Raw genomic sequence first — 18,149 nt, forward strand, 5'->3', positions numbered from 1 at the left:
AGCCCCGGCCAACTCCTGTACAAGACCCCATAGAAAAATGGCCAAAGCAGACACGGGCAGGAGAGAATAGAGGCACTAAGGTGAGATACAGTTCAGTTCCAAACTCTCCACCAGGTTTGTGTGTGGGACCTCAGATTGCTCTCTGTTGGACAAAGGGAGCGATTAAGGACAAACCCTTAACCACTCCCACTTTCTATAATCCGTGTCCACAGGGGAGAAAGGCTGATTCCCCGATGATCCATGTGTTTTTCAGGGTATCCTTAAGAGGAAACCAGCAACTCTGCTCTGAGGAGCATTTCCTGGGTCTTACATGCTCTTGCTCCCAAAGTGGTTAGTGCTCAACAGAACCAGGCAAAGCCTGGCTTGGAATCCCAGATCCTTCCCCTGTCACCAGAAGAGGTAAGGCCCCAACATTGCATTGCACTGACTACTCTGACCAAGGGTGGCCCAATGGGGCCCCAGCTAGGAGAACACAACAGAAAACTGGATCTTCTAGTCTCACTTCCCAAGATTAAGGTAAATCCCACCCCACTGTCCCTCCCCACCATGCTCTCCTCCAAGATGTGGTGGAGTTTGTGCTGAGGGTTGCTGTCAGCAGGCTCTTCAGCATGGCATCCGTGTCTCTGCACAGGCCTTGTTCAGAGCCTGTCAGTGGAGGAAGACCATGGGTCAGGGTTATGGAACCTGGAGCTACACCTGCCAGGCTGACAGCTGACACTTCAGTCCTTGCCCAGAGCAGTTCTCTGCAGAGGGCCTGCCACACAGCAGGGTATGGAACAGCCAAACTGCTAGGGATGGGAGCTGGGCTTCCTGGCAGAGTCCAAGAACTAAAGCACAGCATGAGGAAAGAAAGTATTGCCCACGGAGGGACAATGTAATCTCCCATGGAGGGAAGAGGCTCTCCCTGCCATTTCTTAATCTCATGGGCTGTTTCCACCTCTGCCAACCCCACCCCATCTCAGCAGCTCCAGCTGCCATCCTGCTCCTGAAACAGAGGTGTAGGTTGATGATCTACCTCGACATGGGTATGGGGAAGAACACCACCCATGGTTAATATGCTGTGCAGGGCTGCTCACGGGAAATTAGATTCCAGCTGTGCATCCTGGTGCAGCTTCAGTTTGCACAGTGTCCTGCCAGCATTAGACTTGGCAGTGTAACGGTGGGGTACACTGGGTGACAAGGGTATGGAAGTTTGAGGAATGGGCCTCAGGCTGATGTGTGGCCACAGAGGACAGGGACTTGGGAAGCCAAATAGAGAATCAAATACTTTCTAAATGTGGGTCAGGATTATACCCACTTCAGAGATGGAAAAAGCGAGGCACTAGGTGGGACAGTGACCTGGACAAGGTCATGCTACCAGTCAGCGGCAGGGCTGCAATACAACCCGCTCCCTGCTCTCATCACTGGACCCTGCTGTATGATCCCTCCTGCCATCCTCTCCCATAGCCATCCTAATACTGCTGTAGTCAAATCAACCCCCCAGCCAGGAGAGAGGGACAGTTCCCACCCGCTCTGCCAAAGGAGAGGAACAGCCACTGGTGGGAGGTGACCTGGGAGTGGGAGGAACAGTGGCTCCTGGCTCTGGACCTGAGCAGCACCGGAATTAGGGATCTGGGCAGAAGGGTCATGGAACCTGAGGTTGCACATGGAAGCTGCAGGCAAGGAAGGGATGGGACTCAGCAGGCTTCCCTGTGCCCCCTCTAGCAGAGCTGTACTGCCAACCGGGCTTCCCTGCTCCGGGAACTATCTAGTGGGGCTCAGCAGGAGTGCTAGCTGCACTGCCTTTCCCAGGTGCATCCCTTAAGCCACACTCAGCCCAACGCCCACCCTGGCAGAAAGGGGTGAGGATGGGCTCAGGGGAGGGAATCCCATGGCAGGGGGCCACGGCAGAAGCTGGGGGCAATGGCAGAGGTGATTATTGGGGTGCCCCTGTTGCCCCCCCCCCCTTGTGCATGCCCCTACCACAGGCACTTCCCATAGAAGAAACTACACAGTGCTCCAGACACAGCCAGCAGGAGCCCATCCAATAGATAGGTCACCTTTCTAATCCCCTTCCATCCTACCAGCCCAGCCATCTCTCCCCTTCCTGCACACCACCAGCCCTATTCTCCCCACCTCACTCTAATGCCAGGGGGTTTCCAGGATAGAACAGGGTTTGTTAATAGAGGTCACTCACCACTAGGTGCCCCCTCTTGTCCAGGTACGCGTGGCAGCACTTGCTGGGCTAGTGCCCCTGCCGATGGTGGTGGTTTCCTCAGCCTGGTAACTCAGCCATCTAGCCAGGTCACAGTCTCCAATGTACCCCTTCCAGGGTCCCACTTCTCCCAAATTAACTAAGAGTCCAAATGTGCTTTTGATGGAAAGTCCTTCCACTCTCTCTGGGGCTCTTCTTCAGCCTGTCTTCAGTTACTCTTGTTGGGCCTGGTAACCCTTTCTATGGGCTCATACACTCCCTTCTTTGGCACCAGCATGGGAACCCATTCCATCCTCAACTCTGGATTCCAGTCCAAGGTGATGAACCACACAGCTAGGTCTGCTCCTTTACCTTTGCTGCACTTTTCCCTGGGACATTTCCTACCTCTCTTCTCAAGTTCCCCTTTGGGTCTCCCAGTCATTTCCTTGCTTTAGTCAGGGTCTCTCCCAGGCCTCCTTGCCTGAAGAGTTTCCTTTTTCCACTGAGATTCCTATGTCTCTCTCTCCCTCTAACTTTTTCCCCAGCTTGCCTCTATTGCTACTCAAGCCTGGCTCTTTATGGGGAATTCCCTGATCCTTCTCAGGCGGGGTTCATTCTGTGATCAGGTTGGCTTAGCACCAGACTCTCCAGCCCAAGGAAAAGTCATCTTATTACATGTCTGCTCTGCTGTCATTGGGCTGAGGTCTTTGCTCGGTATTTCAGGCTGGTTTCCAGAGGGTCTGATTGCACACAGACCCTGAGCTGGAACAGGAGTTTTGGATCCAGGAGAACTCTGACATTCAGGCCCTTCATCATTCAGAGGTGGTCAGGTGTGGTGTGAGAGCCGGATAAACCCCAGTGCTGACCACAAGGAGCTCAAAGAGTCAGGACTCTGGGAGCCGAAGGGTTCATTTGTCCTGCTGTGGGGAGCACAGCTGGAGAGCGGAGAGGCCATGTGAATGAGGCTGTATGATGCTTTCTTCCAGCCTGAAGGGCTGGAGCATCCTGCCAGAAATGCTCTCTGGAATCCAGGTGCCAGGACATCTCTGGGGAGCCTCTTCCTAGGAACAAAACAAGGACACCAGGATGCTGAAGTCATCTCTGTCCCAGGGCTGGCAGACAGTGGTGGGGGAAGCTCCCAGCCAGGCTATGTAGCAGGGGCCCCATTTCTCCCCCAAAAGACCCACATGCCCAGAGGAGTGAATACTTCTTACCTCAAGAAGGAGGTGGGATATTCCATCTAAGCCACTTTGAGACCCAGCATTGCATGGTTTGATAGGATGAGGTGACCTGTCGCAACTGCTTGTTGTCCTCCCTAGTGATCTCCAGTGCCAACCCACCTCCTTGTAGGGTGAGCTCCTGCCACCTCCCCTGAGTGCCCCTGACAGCTGTTCTACCTCCAACCACCCAGGGACACAGTTCAAGTTCTCACAATGTTCTCCTCCACCTCAGGCAGGGCAGGGAAGGGGCTCTAGCAGAGGGGGCAGGAGGGATTCTGGCAGCAGTGAAGTGGGGTGGGGGAGGTTGAGACCTTTCCCCAAGGCATCCCAGTGACTGATGCTGAAGCCACAGGTTGGCAGCCCTGGTGAATGGGGCAGGTCAGTAGCCCTTGCTGAGTGAATCCTCCCGTTCTCTCTAGAGGGGGTCCAGCCCTGCCAGCAGCAGGACAAGCTTCCCCCGCCCATGGCCTCAGCCCTGCCTGGTCAGTTGCCATCACCAGTCAGTCCTTGACCTCCCAGGCTGCCAGTGATGGGAGCAACTCTGGATGGTGGCTGGGGTGACTCGGACACTAGGCCACAGGGAACTGGGTGAGTCCCTGTGGGGCAGGCAGGAAAGGCTCACAGAGGGCACTTAGGGGATTCTCCTGCCCTTCCCAGGAGCGATAGCACCGTGTCCTAAGAACATAAGCCCATGAGGAACTAACACTTGTAATTAATTAGCCTTGTTAAAGTGCTGGGTTGGAGCTGCTCAGGGGACAAGCTGGCTCCCTCCTGCTCATGGAGGTGAATTCATCTCCCTTCCCAGTAGCACCAGCTCTAACTCTCATTCCCCACAGGCTCCTTGCTCCCAGGCCAGCGAATGGCGATTGAATGGGAATGAGGTCCCGAGCCCCAACCCAAGCTCCTGAGTCTAATGCAGCTACCTACTTTGTCCCTCATCAGCTCCTGGGCTTCCCCCAGCAGGTAGTAGGCCAGGACCAGACCAGCCTGGCTCACACGCAGCAGGGGGTCGTGGATGGCCAGCACTGCCGTCTAGAGGAAGAATCTTCTCTGCCCCTCTGAAAAGAACTTTCCAAAGACCTAAAACCAACAGGACGGGAGGCTTTAGCTGATTGCCCAGAGCCAGGCTCCAGGTCTTGGGGCTAGAACAGCATCACCCTCTAGTGGCCACAGGAAGCAGCCACTGCAGGGGACTGGCTGGGGTCCCATTACCCAGCTGTGGTCAGTCTCAGTCTCCAATCGGGTCCCATTTCCCAGCTGGGTTCCTTACCCCTCTGGTGCAGCAGCAGCTGGTAGAGCCGGTAAATCCCCTCCCTGGCCTGCCGGCTGATGTCCTTGGCGGGGTCACTGTCGAACACAGCAAGACACGCGGGGTGGATGACGTGCAGGAACATGAGCTGCTAGGCCTCATCCTGCACCCACCAGGACTGGGGTTAGGGGAGAGAGACCCAGTTAGCCAGGAATCTCCCTGCCCCACCCATGTCAGCTGCAGGCGTCAATGGGGGATAGTGGGAACCTGCCCATTGTTCAAATCACCCACGATTCCTACACAAGCAGGATCAGGAACTGGGACAGTGCCTGTGGGGAGAGGAGACAAACACCCCCATCTTGGGGGTCCCAGATCATGGAGGAGAAAGGTCCCCATTATGGGTGGTGGATCATCAGAGACAAGACCCTTAGCAAGGGGTCAGGGTGCTAGGAAGGGGCAGGACAATCTTGGTTCAAGCACAGCTCGGAAACATTTATACCTTTTCTCTGCCATGGAGCTGCTCTCTGATGGCCAGGGGAAGCGCTGGGGTGGGACCCAGTTCAGTTCCCAGCTCTCTCTCAGGTTTGTGGGTGAGACCTAGGACAGGTCTCTGTTGGACAAAGGACAACCCCCTGCTCCTTACAGTCATCTGTGTCCATGGGAGAGAAGGGCTGATTCCCTGAGATCCATGTGAATCTCAGCAGCTCCCTAGGAAGGAGCCAGGGCTCCCCTCAGGATCTTCTCCTGGGCCTCACAGAGGTCTGATGCTCTCACCCCCCAAGCTGGCCTGGGGCCTTGAAGTTAGTGGTCAACAGAACCAGGCAGAGTCCTGTCATTAAGCACCATCACCTTCCCTCTGTCCCTGAAGGAGGAAGGGCCCCAACACTGCACTGCACTGACCGCCATGAACAAGGGTGGCCCAGTGGGCTATCAGGTAGCAGGACACAATGGAAATGTAGATCATCCAGTCTTTCATTTCCTCCCCAGGCCTCCCCAGGGTTAAGGTAAATTTCCTGCTGCCCCTCCCCTGTGCTCACCTCCAAGATGTGCTGGAGTTTGTGCTGGGGGTTGCTGTCAGCGAGCTCTTCAGCATGGCATCCATGTTCTGCGCAGGCCTTGTTCAGAGCCTGCCAGCGGAGGACGACCATGGGTCAGGGTTATGGAACCTGGAGCTACACCTGCCAGGGTGACAGCTGACTCTTCAGTCCTTGCCCAGAGCAGTTCTCTGCAGAGGGCCTGCCACACAGCAGGGTATGGAACAGCCAAACTGCTAGGGATGGGAGCTGGGCTTCCTGCCAGATTCCAGGAACCAAAGCACAGCATCTGCAAGGAAGGGATTCCCCAATGGAAGGGAGAGTCTCCTCCTGGCATTTTATTAATCCTGTGGTCTGTTACCATCTCTGCCCACCCCACCCCCACCTCAGCAGCTCCAGCTACCGAAGAGAGCAAGGACCAGAGGCCTTCCTGCTCCTGGGACAGAGGAGTAGGTTGATGGTCTACCTGGATGTGTCTGTTGTCCTTCCCCATGCCCATGGGCAATACTCCATGCAGGGCAACGCACAGGAACTGCGAATCCTGTTCCAGATCCAGGGCATGAGCCCTTGCAGTTGTGGGGGTGGGGGGTGAGACAGGCACTAACATGGATTTGGAAGTTTGAGGAATAGGGCAGAGGCCCGTATGGGACAAGGAGGGCAGGGACCTCTGACAGGTATTACTGCTGCTCCCTCTAGATTGCTGGCTGCGTCTGTAGCTCTCCCTGCACTTCCTGCTGCTTCTGTTGGTTTTCTAGGAGCTGCTGGAGAAACCACTAGCCCTGCTTTGGATGCTAAACCAGTCCTTGAAACTGAAGTGGGAAATTCAGTGACCAACTCGGTCCCTCGATACATCCGTTTGCAGGGCCAGACCTTCCTTCAGCAACCAAGACTTCCATCCGCCCTCACGGATGACAGGGGGAATTCAATCCTGACGACTATGCCAATCATAAACAAATCTACTCGTCGTTATGTTCCCCCTGGTGGCCAGGCACGGAATCGTAGACCTCTCGCTGGGCTAGCGTCCCCCATCAATAGTCCCTCTAGCAACATGGCAGTTTCTCTACCTGGTAACTCAGCCTCTGGCCAGGTCACCACCTTTAATCCACCCTTCCGGGGCCCAGCTTGTCTCACACTAAAAGTCCAAAGAGGTCTTCCCACAGAAAGAAATCATTCTGCCCTTGCTGGGGCTCTTTCTCAGCCTGCAGCCCCCTTGCTGGGCTTGGGAACCCTCTCTGGGTGTGTGTACACCCCCTTCTTTGGGGCCGATAGGGGAACCAAGTCCCACCCATTGCTCCTCATTTCAGACCAGGTTTCCAGAGGGGCTGAGTACACATGGGCTCCACTGGCTGGAACTGGAGTTTTCTTGTTATGATGACTTTGACATACAGGCCCTTCATCATTCAGAGGCTGACAGGCGTGGGGAGGGGGCTGGAGAAACCCCACTGCTGATCGGAGGGAGGTCAAAGAGTCGAGACTCTGGGAGCTGAAGGGTTGTTTGTCCTGCTCTGGGAAGTGGAGCTGGAGAGCAGAGATGCCATGTGAACAAGACTGCATGATGCTCTCTTCATGACTGAGGTGCTGGAGCCTCCTGCCAAAAACGTTCTCAGGAGTCCAGGTTCAAGGATATCTCTAGGGAGTCTCTTGCTAGGAACAAAACAAGGATGGCATGTTGATGGAGACATCTCTGTCCCAGGGCTGGAATCCAGGGACGGGGGAAGTTCTCAGCCAGGCTAGACATCAGGGATCCCCTTTCTCCCCAAGAGAAGCACATGCCCCGAGGAGTAAATGGCTCTTACCTCTAGGAAGGAGCAGGGTCTTCCACCTAGGCCTCTTTCAGACCCAGCACTGTTTGGTTTGATAGGACAAGGTGACCTGTCCCCACTTCTCTCTGAGGCAGCTTAGCTGCAGGTTGTGCCCGTCGGGGAGGCTGTGACAGATCCCAGGATCTGGAAGACAGCTGGGGAGGAGGCTCCTATTCATGTCACACTCCCATTTCATTTCTGAGACCATGGAGAAGGGCCAAGGGGAGAATAAAGGGCAGGAGGTGAAGCTAGCCCTGAGCCTCTGTCCCATTCCCCACCTTCTCAAAAGTGGAGCTTTCTGAGCTTCAGTTGGGAAGATGGGCTATAGCCCTGGCACAAAGGCCCTTCTGCCCAGGCGCAGGGTGAAAGGGAGTGAGGGGAAGAGCTCATGCCCCAGATGAAGGAATTTGGGGGACAGAGGGAAGGACCTGCTCCCCCACAGAGAGGGGAGAGAGTTTCTGTCAGTGCCGGGGGCTCCATTTCCCCTTCCACTAGCTCCCCATTTACAGAGCAGTATCTCCAGCAGGGAACAGGAGTTGCTGGCATCTTAAAAAGGCATAGCCCCTGCAGCGCCTCAGGCACCTGGCATAAGTCTCCTTGTCCTTGTCATGTTGCAGTTTGGATTCCCCTTGGAAGAAACCCTGGAGCTGCAGACACCAGACCCAGCTACTAGAGAAATCACTAAATTGGGGGGAATAGACCTTTGGTCTGTCAGCTCCAACCCCACCCACCATGCCTCTAGCCACTGAGTGCAGGAGATCTCTCTGCTGGAAGCAATACAGGGTCCTCTGTCATCGCTGTGAGCTGCACACCAGAGTGCGCCTGCTCCCATGCACAGAGATCCGTTTCCAGCACAGCCTGGCCCCTGTGATAAATTGCCCTCCAGAAAGAGCCACTACAGGCTTTGGATCCCTAAGTGCCTACCACCTTTTAATAAAGGGGCTCCCCTGAGCCTGGGGACCCTGGAAGTGCCCAGGGGAATGAACTGCCTTGGCTATAGTAGCTCTTACCCTGCCCCTGGGCCACTAGAGGGTGATGCCGTTCTAGCCCCAGGACCTGGAGCCTGGCTTGGGGCAATCTGCTAATGCCTCACGTCCTGTTGGTTTTAGGTCTTCGGGAAGTTCTTTTCCAACGTGGGACCTTTAGGACCAGCGTCTCCCACTGGTGCTGGATGAGGAACTCTGAGCTGGAAATAAGGAGTAGGTTCTTGTCCCATCTCCAGAAGGCAGCCACTTCAGGGAACCCAGCCAGCCCCACTCTCTAAGCCGTGTTATGCCCTGGCAGAGTGTCCTTACCTCCCCCACCCTGGCTGTGTTCCTGTAGCCCAGGAGCCTGCTGTCCTGGTGCCAGTCCCAGCACCACAGATCTTCCGCCTCATGGATGGTCAGCCCTGGGAAAGAGACACACACACATTTGTCATTCTGGTTGCAGTGCCTGTGTCCTCCCAATCCCACTGATGGCTGCACAGTGGGCAGAGTCCTCACTGCATCCCTGGCCCAGTAGAATTGCAGGGGGTGGAGAAGAACAGAGAAAGAGACAGACAGAGACGCATCCTCCAACTGGGGTCAGTCTGAGATAAATTGGCTGGGTACCCATTACCCAGCTGTGGTCAGTCTCAGTCTCCTATTGGGTCCCATTTCCCAGCTGGGTTCCTTACCTCTCTGGTGCAGCAGCAGCTGGTAGAGCCAGTAAATCCCCTCCCTGGCCTGCCGGTTGATGTCCTTGGCTGGGTCACTGACGACCACAGTCAGCTGTACCACATGGTGACCCATCCTGGGGAATTCTGCTGAGTTCTAATGGAAGGGAGAGGGAGAGGGGACTCCATCAGCATTTTCCTGTCAGCTCCCAGTCCCCCCCCCCCGGCCAGGACTCTCCTTCCCCTCAGCCCCTCTGCAGGAGATGCTGGGGGAGAGGAGCTAGAGCTAAACCCTTTATTTTCTCTGCCACTAAGGGAGCCTGGAGCTGCTCCAGGATGCCAAGAAGGGACCCAAGGACAGACACAAACCTGGTTGGAGCAGGGGCTGGAGCACGGTCCCCTTAAAGGCCCAGGGTCAGCACTTAACCAGGAAAAGAAGAACTTGACTCAAGCCAAGCTCATTCTCTGCTCTGACTCTGCCTCCCCAAGAGGAACACTCCTAACCCACAGCCCCCGCAGCAGCAGAACCTACAGCCCATCGGTGCTAGCCCACCTACACCTGGAGTAAAAAAAATGGGGTCAGAGGTCACTTACGTCAAACTCAGGGAGGGTGATGGTGAATCTGAGCAGGGCTGGGATGCTCCTAATGGCCCTGGCTCTCTCCTGGGACACCCTGGACACGATCCAGAAGTTGACGTGCTGTGGGGGAAGGAGGCAGGTCAGGATCAATGGGCAGGTGCACGTGCTGTGCAAATGAGCCCCTCCCCATCCCCAGGGGGCTGAGACATTGTGCTCAGGGTGGAATATCTGAGTCATTGATCGCAGAGCTTTAGAAGGGGATTGTTTCCCCCAGGACAATGCCTGTACCCTGCAGGTCAAACTTGTCAGTGTCCCTCTAGATTGGGACAATGTTAGGTGCCAGGGCTGGCCCCATCCTCCCTGAACTCCCAATTCCTGAACAGCTCACAAGAGCTCCCTTATCCCTCCTCATTAAAGGCCTTTGTGGAAGGAAGGGAGTGACTGTGAACACAATCTCCCCAGGAATCTCAGGGCCCATCGGAAAGAAGGGCTGATTCCCTGGGGTCCTCCTGTTTCTCTAGGAAGGAGCCTGTGCCTCTTCTCTGAGGACCGTCTTCTGGGTCTCACGTGTGTGTGTGGGGGGAGGGGTTCAGACTCTCACTCTCCAAGCCAGCCAGGGGCCCTGTGGTTAGTGCTGAACAGAACCAGGCAGAGCTCTGGGTAAAGTCCCAGCTCCTTCCTCTGTCCTTCAAGGAGGAAGGGCCTGACACTGCATTGCACTGACTGCCCTGACCAAGAATGGCCCAGTGGGGGCCCAGCTAGGAGGACAGACTGGAAAATGGATCTTCCAGTCTCTCCTTATCAGTCCTCCTAAGAGTTAAGGTAAAATTGCCCGCCACCCCTCCTCATGGGGCTCACCTGCAAGATGTAGTGGAGCCTGGCTGTGTCTGGGGACTCTGCCAGCAGGTTCCCCAGCATGGCATCCAGGAGCTCTGGCAACACCTTGTGCAGAGCCTGCAAAGCAAGGGAGAGCCATGGGTCAGAGTTAGGGAAACTGGGGCTACACCTGCCATGGTAGGTTAACAGCTGGCTTTTCAATCCATGACCTTAGGAGGTCTCTGTGGAGGGCCTTGTAGGCAGCAGAGTATGGAACAGCCAAGCTGCTATGGATGGTAGCTGGGTTGCTGGGCAAAACACAGCATGTGGAAGGAAGTACTCCCCCAGGGAGGGGTAACGTCATCCCCCATGGAGGGAAGGATCCAACCCTGCAGTTTGTTCCATCTCTGGCCACCCCACCTCATTCTCTGGAGCTCCAGCGAATCAAGGGATCAGGGACCAGAGGCCACTCCTGCCCCTGACAGGGAGGAGTAGGAGGATAATCTACCTGGACTTGGGTGGTGTCCTTCTCCACACCCAGGGTGAAGACGGTGTGCAGGGCAGCTCGCAGGAGGTGGGTTTCCAACTCTGGCTCCAGGGCAAGTTTCATGGTGCTGGCAAAAGAGAGGAGCCGGTATTAGACTGTGCAGTACGGGGGTGCGACTGGCACCAACATGGACGTGAAACTGCAGGCTGGTGAGAATGGAAACTGAGGCACCGAGCCAGGGAATGACAAGGCCAAGGCCTCACAAACAGACAGTGGCATGGCAGGAATAGCCCGTTCCTGGACCTTGTTGCCCCTCCTGTATCTGATCCCAGGAATGAGCCTCTCCCCAAGGCCCCCATAACGTTACTGGAGTGAAAAGAACAGCCCAGCCAGGAGAGAGTGAACCTTCCCGCCACCTCTGCCAGAGGAGCCACCTTTGGGAGGTGACCTGGGAGTGGGAGGGGCAGTGACTCCCAGTCCTGGGCCTGAACAGCACCGGGGTTAGGGGAGCTGGGCGGGAGGGTCTCAGTACCTGAGGTTGCCCACGGCGATCAGTGAGTTGGCCAAGATGGCGCCAGGTGGAGAGTCATTAGGAAGCTCCTGTGAGACCCAAAGAAGAAAAAGGAGCATGTGATTCGGGCCCCACTGACACTTCCCAGTAAGGAGATTACACAGCCAGCACCCCACACAACCAGCAGAATCCCCCCCACCTGCCTCCTGCTCCTGTAATTCCTTCCTGCCCTTCAAACTTGGCCTCCTCCCAGAATTCCTGCCCAGCTTTGTCCCTTTCCCCTTTTTCCCTCCTCCCTGTCAAAACTTCCCCCATCCAACACCATCCTGACTACCGAGCTGGGACCATCTGATTTCTTGTCCCCCAGCCTCAGCTGCCCCTCCGGCCCTGCGATTCCCCCACTGCCCACTAGTGACAAATCTCAGAATTTCTCACGTCTCTTCTTCCCAGTCCTCAGCCCCAGCAATCCCTGCTCTCTGCTTCCCCCTCCAGCTCCATCCAGCCCTCATCCATTGGCGCAGGGAGACCCCTGCCTGTCCCATGTCTCTCTCCTTCCTCCAGCTGCCGGGCGCCATGTCTCACTCCTCTCCACCACAGCCGCCTTGCAGCAGTGCGGCTCCAGCATGTCCTGCCCTCTCTGCTGTGCAGCGAGACACACAGGGTGGATGGCGTGCAGGAACATGACCTGCGGGGCCTCATCCTGCACCCACCAGAAGTGGGGTTAGGGGAGAGAGAGCCAGTTAGCCAGGGACCTCCCTGACCCACCCACACCAGCTCCAGGGCTCAGACCTCCATGGGGGATAGTGGGGATGCGCCCATTGTCCAAATCACCCTCAACTCCTACACAGGCAGGGTGAGGAACTGGGACAGTGCCTGTGGGGGGAAGAGACCCCGGCTGGTGTGTGACAAACACCCACATCTTGGGGATCCCAGATCATGGAGGAGAAAGGTCCCATTAGGGGTGGTGGATCATCAGAGACAAGACCCTCAGCAGGGGGTGAGAAATGCTGGGAAGGGGCAGGACAATCTCGGTTCCAGCCCAGCTGGGGAACTTTGTACTTAATTTGTACCTTTTCTCTGCCCGGAAGCTGCTCTCTGATCACCTTGAGAGCAGCTTCCTCTCTGGCCACGTCCACCCATTCCTCCTCCTCCTCATCCTCTGAGTCCCTGGGGGTCCCTGACCAGGGGGAGAAGGGGAAAGGGTGTCTCCTGCTGCCACTCGGGGGAAGGACAGGGGAGTGGTGGGGAGAGCAGGGTTAATGTCCCCCCTTCCCACCTCAGGGACACAGGGCAGATCAGGCCCCACACTCCCCTCTCTCAGGGATGCCTTTAGCCCCCAACAGCTTCAGGAGCCCATAGCAGAGAGCCCCCTTCTCCCCACACACACACTGTCCTGGACTCCCTGAGAGGTGCCTGCTCCCCCGGAACATCAGGGACCAAAGTGGCACCAGCTCTTGCTGCCCTCACTGCCCAAGTTTCCCTTGCTGCAGGGGCAGCTCTGTGACTGCTGCTGGTGTCAGTGGGGTTCGCGTGGCTCAGGCCAGACACCTGGACTGGGGACCCACCCCCACGTAGCACTGGTGGAGCGCCTGGGCCCAGGGTGTTCACAGCCTTGTCCTCACCCCTCCCAGAGCCAGCCTGGCTCCTCACCTGGAACAAAGCAGCAGTGCCCATTCGCCTCGCTGCTGCCAGAGTCCCAGGAGCTGCCCATGCCGAGCTGCTGGTGGTGGGACAGGGATCCTCCACCTCCTGCCCTGGGGAGGCTGGAAGGTCCTCAGTGACCGGGCAGGGCGATGCCTCCTGCTGGGAATCAGGGCTGGGCTCCTGGGGCCGCTGCTGCCCACACAACAAGTCTCAGAGCCACCCTGCCCAGCTCCCCTCCTGGGCTGGGTCCTGCCTGCCCAGCTGCATCCTGGGCCAGCTCCACTGGGGCCTGGCCAGTGCCTCTCCCACCTGCGACGGGAGCGGGTTTCCTCCACCAGAAGGCTGGGCACTTCCACCTCCTGACCAAGCCGAGAGCTGCTTCCCCACCAGCGGGGACGGAGGGGCCGCTCTGCTCCTGGGGAAGATGGTGGCTGCTTCCCTCAGGCTCTGGGGCCACACGCAGAGCCTTCTTCCTGAACATCCTCAGGAGCCTGGCCATCCTGGAACCGAATGGGGATCAGGCGTGAGTGTGGGGTCAAGGCAGCCTCTCACTAACACGCCTTTTCGGTCCCTCCCCATCCCTGCCCCAGCCTGAGCAGCTCCTCCTCCCCCCACAGGGGTGCAGGGAGTGCAAGCTACACACACTGGCAGGAGTTCACTGCATGATCTGCTCCCAACGTTCCCCCTTGTCATCCCTGGTGCTGCAATACCCGAGGAGTCTCGTCCTTTTAGAGCAGTTGGGTCAATCACAAAGACCATTGGTTACTTTGGACAAGCAGCCCCCTCGTGCCATCCCAGGCCACACTCCCACCCAGGCTAGAGAAGGAACAGAACCCAGGGGTCCGGACTTCTCCCGGGAAACCATTCTCCACGTCAAAGTCCCTAGGCACAGGAAGCCCAGGCCCCCCTCTTTCCCCATTGATTTCCATGCTGAACAGCTCACAGGGTCTGGCCCAGCTCAGAGACTCTCAGCCTGGGGAACAGTCTCCCACAAGGGAAGGGCTGGGAGCCCCATTGCTGGGACATTTCCAAACACACTGGAGACGGTTATGGAGAAGCTCCTGCCGAGTCTGAGAGCGAGGGGCTCTTGGGGGCTGTTTGCAAATCAAATTTCCTTTGGGAGAGATTCTCTCCCCCTATTTCTGCCTCTCCGCAGACAGACATGGGAAGCCACCAGGGAACCCTAATGCCACTCACTTGCTCTAGGTGATAGAACGGTGGATGGAGGATGTTCAGTGTCTCCAGCTGTCCCTCACCCTCCTCCTCACTCCCCAAGCCCAAGGCAGGCTGGAGAGGGTGGTGACCTGAGGATTTACCCTGCCCAGCCAGCAGGCACGGTGATGATACTGGGTGATCAACTGGCTGTAAAAATAAGAGTCTGTCTTATTACCTAGGGACGGAGAAACTCAGCCAGCAGCAAGGGGTGCATGACACTGCCCTAGTGTGGGCGCCTCCCAGCTCCTGACATCCCGGCACTTTACACACCTTCCTGGAGCCTCCCAACCCCCCTGGGCTGTAGGGACTGCGACCCCAACCCTACTGATGGGAAATGGACCTGGGGAGGGGAAGCTATGAGCTCAGGTCACACCAAATGTCAGAGGCATGGATGGGACCCAGCAGCCCTTATTTCCAGGCCTCTTCACTAACCACTCCTGCATACTCCCTCCCACAGCTGGCAATTACAACCAGGCCCTTATGTCCGGTCCCCCTGCCTTTGAGAGGGAGTGTGCTCTGCTGTAGTGACTGGAGCAGGGCATTGGGAGGCAGGACTCCTGGGTTCCATTGCTGGTTTTCCTATTGACCTGTGGGACTTTGGGCAAGTTGCTCCCCCCTCTATGGCTCAGTGAGACTCACATCCCTGAATGGGCTTTAAAAAAGACAATGGTTAAAATTTGGCCCCGAACATTTCTTCTATCCATAGACCAGCCATTTTACCAAAGTTTAGAATTCCTTGGCACTGAACACCTGGAAACACCCCTTTCTCCTTCACAAAGGGCTTTTACGCCCCTTCTCACCCAGGCTCACTGCTGCCCGGAGTTGGAGAATTGTCCCTGTTCCCATTGGACAGATGGGGAGCCTGAGGTACAGAGAAGGGAAGTGACCTACCCAAGGGCCTACACAGCCAGGCGGTGGCAGAGCCGGAAAGAGAAGCCACCAGTCCTGACTCCTGTTCTAACAGACAACAACCCGCCCAGAGGCAGGGATAGAGCCCAGGAATCGAGATGGTGGGGAAATTTCATTGAAACCGTTTCTGTCAGAAAATCCCATTCAGACTAAACCAGTTTGTTTTTTGAAATCATAACAAGTGGGATGCAAATTCTTTGCAAAAATATTTTGTTGCAAAACAGAAGCATCTCCTGTTTGTCACAGTGTGTTAAATTGTCTCGTCGCACACAAAGAGGAGACACTTAGATCTCGAAAATTAGATAAGATGCTTCAGTCTGAGCTAAGTAGTCGCTGCTCTTAACAATTTCAAAATAATAAAATACAAATAAAATCGAATATTTCAGCTATTCTATTATGTCATAATCTGATCTGAGTAAACGTGACAGGACACCTCGTATTATGCACTGCTCCTAGTGACAACTCTCCAATGGATCCCCATTCTCCACCCAGCATGAGGTAGGTAGGAGCGGATTGTTATCTCTACTTGAAAGAGGGAGAAGCTAAGGCTGAGAAAGGAAAATTGACTTGTCTTAGGTCACACAGCCAGTCAGTGGCAGAGGTGGGAATAGGACCCAGGAGTCCTGACTTTCAAACTAACCATCGGATCTTGAATTTCATATATTGAATGATCAGAATAAACTGCTCTTAAATGAGCTATAAACCAACAATTGTTCATAGTAATTCTCCAGCAAGTAATTTAGAAGAACTAGAATGTTAGTACTGCTCAGAGACAATTAATGGAGAGAAACATCAAAATTCGTCAAACATATAATTGGTTATGACTTACTTGCTTGGTCTTAAAAGAGAACAACAAAGACCTGAGTCTCCTCCCTGTCAATAACACCCTGCTCAGCCAATCGGGGTAGAAACTGAGGGGCGGGAGGCTGAGGGTTCTCACCAGAAAGCCCAAAGAATGGCACAGGTCACCACAGAAGGGGAATAAAATTCTGCCACCTCAATCTAGTGTTTTCTGTGCCTGGAATTCAACCGGCACCAGATGGATCATTCTGAACAGGTTCCAAACCTCTCTGAGGCCCTTATCTTCTAAGCAGAGACGTTTTCTAGCTTAATAGGCAAAAGGAATGGAGAAAACTCCAAAGAGTGCCCTCTTCGTGCTCACGTATGTGTACCTGAATTCTCTCTCAGTCCTCAAGGAGACATCTCGAGAAGGAGACTTGCTACCGAAAAGTCACAGGGGTCTCTGAGGTTGCCCCTGCCCAGCATCCCTGTCCTGCCTGGCTGATGTCAGGGTCTCATGTAAGGTCATCACCTCCCCACCACCTTTGCCCAATACCCTGAGGCCCTGCCAAAGGCTCCTGTGATGTCACTGCCAAACCCATCCTTTCCCTGCAGCGCAGATGTCCTTCCCTGGCCAGCCCCTTTGAATGTTTGAGCTGCTTCCCCTGAATCACCCCACTAAATGACTCTTCATTGTGGGGATCAAGCAGGCTACATAGTAAAATATCAGAGGCTGCTCTCCATGAGACACCCAGGTTTTCATAAATTAGTAGACTGTATGGGCCAGAAGGGATTATTAGAGCATCTAATCTAACCCCCTGCTTATCCTAGGCCTCTTGTATGCCAGAAGAGTTGGGGTTTGGGTTTTTTTTGTTTTGGTTTTTTGGACTAAAGCATCTTTCAGAAGGGCATCATTAGAAGACACTAAGAGATGGAGAATGCATGAGTTCTCTTGGTAGTTTGTTCCAATGATGAATCACCCTTTAACAAATCTGGATCTTATTCTAATGAGAATTTTTCTGATTTCTGCTTCCAGCCGGGGGGTCTTGTTATGCCTTTCTCTGCTAGACAAAAGAGCCCTTTCATACTCAGCATTTTCTCTCCAGGGAGTCAAGCAACTCACCTCTCAATCTTCATTTGTATAAACTAAACAGATTGAGCTTTTTCAATGTCTCACTAGAAGCCATCATCTCCATCACTCAAATATGAATCTTTTCTGCACCCTCTCCAGTTTTTTAACATAATTTTCAAGATGTGGACACAAGAACTGGCTTCAATATTCCAACATCAGTCTCACCAGTGCTGGATCACCTCCCTTTCCACAGTCACTACTCTATCCATCCAAGGATGGCTTTAACCTTTTTTACCACAGCTTCACATTGACAGATCATGTTGAGCAGCTTGTTCACTATGGCTCCTAAATCCTTTTCAGAGTCACTGCTTTCCAGGGGACAGTCCCTGACCGTGCGGCCTGACTCCTTTGTTCCTGGAAGTGTGGGTTTGCATATGGCTTTATTAAAACCTAATTATTCAGTAAGTATTTTGCAAGAATTAGACCATTAGAGAGAGAATCATGAACTGATCGCGGACAACGAATGGAGAGAAGCAGCAAGAGTAATCAAATATATGATCGGTTAGGACTTGTTTGCTTGGTCTTAATAGAGAACAAAAGGACCCGAGTCTCCTCCCTCTTAATAGTCCCGTGCTCACCCAATCAGTGCTGAGACTCTGAGAGGCAGGAGGTTCAGAGTTCTCCCAAAGATGGCCCAGGTCACCACCAGAGGGGATTGCTCTCAGAGCACTACTCCAGCCCCACCTCTTTATGAGGGCCTCCCACAATGAGAATTGGAGAGCAACTCCCCACCCCACCCCAACCCCACTCCACACACACACAGCTCCTGATGGTGGGAGGGGAAACAGGGGAAAGGACAAAAGAAGCAAGAGAAGAAGAAAATGGAGGGAGGGATGGAGGAAAAGGGAAACCAAAAAGGAGAAACCCCAATGTCCCCAGTGATTCTAAGGGACAAAGTCCTAGGTGGGAAATAAAATTCTGCCACCGCAATCTAGTGTTTTCCATGCCTACAATTCAGCCAG

Source organism: Terrapene carolina, unplaced genomic scaffold, assembly GCF_002925995.2.
Source record: "Terrapene carolina triunguis isolate 2854851 unplaced genomic scaffold, T_m_triunguis-2.0 Scaffold183, whole genome shotgun sequence".
Lineage (NCBI taxonomy): Eukaryota > Metazoa > Chordata > Testudines > Emydidae > Terrapene > Terrapene triunguis.